The sequence below is a fragment of the Ipomoea nil genome, unplaced genomic scaffold (assembly GCF_001879475.1).
Source record: "Ipomoea nil cultivar Tokyo-kokei standard unplaced genomic scaffold, Asagao_1.1 scaffold0276, whole genome shotgun sequence".
In the NCBI taxonomy this organism is placed as follows: domain Eukaryota; kingdom Viridiplantae; phylum Streptophyta; class Magnoliopsida; order Solanales; family Convolvulaceae; genus Ipomoea; species Ipomoea nil.
The window spans coordinates 4,083,934-4,089,566 of NW_017616704.1; positions in this window are offsets into that span (position 1 = coordinate 4,083,934).

Genomic DNA, 5,633 nt, shown 5'->3' on the forward strand with positions numbered 1-5,633 from the left:
CACGAATAATATGTTTTTAGTATATTAAAAATATATCTTGTATTCAGAAAAAGTACATTATTTCAGTACTAAAAGTATATTATTTTATATAATGTACATTCAATATACAATAATATACTTTTAGTATATTAAAAATGTATTTTTTATGGTCAACATACCATGGTCCACATAATAATTTGCCATTACTTTAGGCAAATTATGCTGTGCATCCGTATGCACCATGCATCAAAACGTGCGTCCTACTTAAAAAAAAACCAGTTTCGATTCCTAGCAGCAACATTATGTTATTCATTTTTTAGTTCATTCATTCTGGATTTTTAGTTATGAAATTCTGGATGTATAGTTATGCAATTCTGGATGTATAGTTATGCAATTCTGGATGTGTAGTTATGAAGTTATGGATGTGTAGTTATGCAATTCTGGATATATAATTATGAAGTTATGGATGTGTAGTTATGCAATTCTGGATTTATAGTTATGAAATTATGGATGTGTAGTTATGTAATTCTGGATGTATAGTTATGAAATTATGGATGTGTAGTTATGAAATTATAATTTTTTTTTTTTTTTAAAGTTAGACGTCAAAAACAACATCGTTTTTATAACCGTGCATGGTGCACAGCATAACGATTGATTACTTTATTGGTAGATTCGGAGTTTTAGCTTTACTCGTTCTCAAGATTGCCCATTTTTCCAATACTCCATTAGTAATATTTACATTGGCCCCGTTTGGTAAAAAAAATTGGCCTATAAGTCAATTTTTGTTTTTTTGATCACTATTAATTGTTTGATTTAGTTAAAATATCAATATAAGTGTTTGGTTAAATAGTTTTTTGCAACTCCAAAATGTTAAAATTAAAAAAGCTACTACAAGCAACTTTTTCAATTAGCTTTTTTAGAAAAGAAATTATACCAAATAGCTATCATCTAACAGCTAATTTACCAAATACGTTTCTACAATAGCTAATGTTATCAACTAGTTATACCCTCTAATTAACACAATCAGCTAACAACCATTTATCAAACAGGGCCATAATCTATTTAGGGCTCAATAAATGAAAACTACATCATGAGGGGAAAGTTTAGAGGGAGAATGAGCATTTTTCTCAAGGAAAATGATCAAATAGGCGATAGGCAAAAAATTATACTATGAATCATGATTTAATTGCATTGTGGGTCATTGATAAATAATCATTTTTAGTATACTGAAATTTCATTTTTAAATAGTTCATAAAAAACTGAACTTTCAACATAATATTTAAAAGTTGAGCATTCAATATACTGAAATGAATATTCAGTATACTACAAATGAACTTGATGTTACGAAATATTACTACGAAAAATAATATTTTTGTCAAATTAACAAGCACAAAACAAAAGGTTTAAGGGCTAGGTTGTTAGCATGAGTCATGTGATACTCACACTATCCTTAAAATCTTATTTGCTACCTCCCAAAGGTGCTAGGAGCATTGTAGCCTAGGTTTCTCAAGATAAAACAAGCTATGATTCTAAGTTTGAGCACTCAAACAATAGAACACAGTGAACAATAACACGTGATGAACACAGGAGGTTTTTAGAAGAAGGAAGAACAAAGTTTCGAGAGGAGAAGGTTATGATTTCAATGTATAAAATCATCTGTTCAACTACAACTTATATAGGAGTTGATAAATTAAATAATATTTGACAATGGCATTTACACTGATAATAAAATCAGTATGTATAACCTTCATAACAGACGACCATTAATTTGGAGATTAATTCTAAAATTTAAAATTAAAATTAATATGAAATTAATTTCGTAACTGATCAGAATTAACACCCAGAACGATACTCCGAAGAGTGGTTCGAAGGGTCACTACTTCGGATGGTACTTACGAGTGGTACTCGAGAGGTTACGAGAGGAGGAATCAAAGACTACCATTCAATCAAACCCATTTGACCGAATGGTAGCTACAACCACTCGGTCAAACCCATTTGACCGAATGGTAAGTCCTCCAACCGAGTAGTACAAGCCATTCGGTTACTACTCAGTGGTCAAACCCATTTGACCGAATGGTAAGTCCTTCAACCGAGTAGTACAATCTACGATTCGGTTACTACTCAGACAATGGCTAAAAATATTGGAAAATATTTACGAAAAGTTGGCATAACCTAGCCCGCAAGGCTAGCCACTTTTTCGAAAGACATTCGTGCCCGCAGGTGCCGCCGTACACAAGTCAAGACTTTTCAGCCTCATTTTGGGATTTGATTTGCACCCCCCTCCCCTTGCGCGCAAAAGAGAGTCTCCCATGACTTAAAAAGGCTTTTGTATATATAGTGATGCAAACCCACTTCCCAAACTAATGTGGGACAAAGGCTACTTTAAAGCCTTTCCACCTTCATTTTCCAACTCAAATGCATCTACTTTGAGAATCAATTTTTTATTCACCCATTATTCGTTTTGAGCATACAATATATCAAAATCTTTATCTCACTACGAACAACTCGAATCCACTTTAACCCGACCCAAATCAAAAGTGGGTCCCACTAATATTTTTACCACAAATTAGTCACTTTCCATGTCATTTTATGTTATTTTTTCAATAATCCTCCACATGAATAAAAAATTGGGGCGTTTTATAAAATGAACGATTGTGGTCAACGGTCGATCCCTGCATAGGATAGGTAGGTGTTACCTTTTGAACATTCCCTTGTGAAAATATATTTACTCTACTGGCTGTACGATAGAACGCGATGTCTTTGAACCGACTGCCGTTTGTGTAGACAGGAACCGAACGCGATGATATATCCCACACAAGAACCTCCCAATCATGTTTTGTTCTCATGACTGCGCCCGTTTTGGTCATGGGTCACCATTCCTGGTTCTGCAAGAGTTTCCAAAGAATTGAGCCCAATCAATTCTCCTTTTCTCTCACATAAGAGATTCTTTTTCGAGTATCTCGCATATTTACACATGTCAACCGACATTTTGAATCATTAAAGCATCATCGTGATAGCCTCGTGCGGGAGTCACTATTCTAACGAGGAGTGGAAGGGAGTCCGAGACCCCTACAGCGATACACTTCGTTCGATGATTTAGTTGTCCCATTGAACCTAGGTGTCAGCTAGGTTGGGTATCTACTATAGAACTTTATTCCAAGAGTTTGAAATCCATTCCTCGTGTGAACTTCTCGATCAACTCTCTACTTAACCCTTTGGTTAACGGATCCGATACGTTGTCTTTTGACTTCACATAGTCAACCGAGACAACACCCGTTGTGAGAAGTTGTTTAATGGTATTATGTCTACGACACATATGTCTAGACTTACCATTATACATATGACTCCATACTCTACCAATCGCGCCTTGACTATCACAATGCACACATATTGGAGGTACAGGTCTTTCCAAACTAGAAATATCCTTGAGAAAATGGTGTAGCCATTTAGCCACTTCACAACATTTGTCTAAGGCTATCAGCTCAGATTCCATCATAGATCTGGCTATCAAGGTTTGCTTCGAGGATTTCCATGCAATGGCTGCACTGGCTAGTGTAAACACGTAGCCACTCGTGGACTTGGTGTCCTTAATGTCCGATATCAAGTTAGAGTCCTTATACCCTTCAAGTACAGCATGATATCTTGTATAGTGCAGTCCAAGGTCATGGGTACCCCTTAGGTATCTCATAACCCTTATAATTTCATTCCAGTGCATATCACCGGGTTACTCGTATATCCACTGAGTTTACTGACCGCAAAAGCAATGTCTAGCCTAGTACAACTCATTCAATACATTAAACTACCAATAATCCGAGCATATATACTTGAGAAATACACCCCCCATGATTTTTGGTAAGTAAAATGTTTGTATCAAATGGTGTCTTAGCCACTTGATTATCATCCTTGTTAAATTTCCCAAGGATTTTATCAACATAATGAGTTTGGCTTAACATAAGACCATCTAGTCTTCTAATGGTTTTAATCTCGAAGATTAAATCAGCTAAACCAATATACTTCATGTCAAATCTCGCATTTAACATGTTTTGATATATTTGATCATTCGATCATTACTACCAACGATGAGTATATCATCTATGTAAAAACAAAGAATGACGCACCCTTTTATCGTTTCCTTAACATAGACACACTTGTCATTCTCGTTTATTTTAAACTCATTGATTAACATTGCATGATTAAACTTCTCATGCCATTGTTTAGGAGCTTATTTTAAACCATATAACGATTTAACCAACCTACACACTTTCTTTTCTTGGTCTGTAACAACAAACCCTTCGGATTGATCCATCTAAATTTCTTCATCTAACTCGCCATTTAAGAAAGCGGTTTTCATATCCATTTGATGAACTTCTAAATTTCGCAATGCGGCTATGACAAGTATCATCGTAATGCAATTTATTCTCGTCACGGGAGAATACGTGTCGAAGTAGTCTATGCCCTCATGTTGCCTGTAACCATCCGATTTCATCTTCCTTTTAAAGACCCACTTGGATCCTAAGGGTTTACTACCCGGAGGAAGATCAACAAATTCCCAAGTGTGATTTGAGGCTCATTTTTTAACAAACGAGTTAGAAAATCCAATTCATTTTTCTAATAAACAAGTTAGAGTACTAGAGTCATACTTTAACAACTAAGTTAGAAAATCAGGACCAAATAATTTTTCAACTCTTGCACACTTACTGCGTCTAGGCTCGAGCTCGGGTTCTTTCTCAGAATCCTCACTATCATTATCCATATCTTCGTGAAACGTTTGTTTTGACGTACTCGGTCCCTCGTTGGACCACAAGGTGTTGGTTCCGGCCGGTAGTGTGGCGAAAAGTCTAGAAGGGGGGGGGGGGGGGGGGGGGGGGGGAGAGGGAATAGACTTTTCAAATAAATAACGCTTTGTAATTTCAACCAAGTAACAATATATATAAAAAATTTGATAAGCTTAATTTCTAGGCATTATTTAGAGTAATTTTAGTAAGTTATTTTCATCAATAAATTAAGTTTTAGGGTTAATTATATTATAAATATTATATTTAGTTATATGTTATTAGTTTAGATGGGTTTGAATAAATATTATGCTAATGTTGCATTTTTATTAATTTAAATAGGAGTTTTATTTTATTTATTTGGTAATTTTATATCTTAAATTTTAAATAAGTATTTTAATAATTAAGTTTAATTAAGTTATGTTATTAGGTTATAACTAGTAATTCACCCGCGCGATGCACGGAAAAAAATTATATTATTATAAATATAAATAAAAAATAGAAAAATTAAAATATTTTAAATTATTTAATATAATAATATTTTTGAGCTTCCATTGGTCAAGTATTTATTATTTTTATAGAATACAAAATTAAAATTAAAATTAAAATTAAAATTAAAATTAAAATTAAAATTATAATTTTGTATGGTTAATATAATCTCTAATTATGTCCATATTCAAATAAACTTATAGAGATAATTTACATAATTACATTGATTTATTCTTAATTGTATTTCATCTATATTATAATTTTCATAATACAAATAATAACTAAAATAATTACATTTGGAAAGCAAATTTCAAATTTTGTATGTGTAAATTTAAACTCTAATTGAACACATTTTTTATATGATTATATAATATATAGCTATTTTATTTTTCA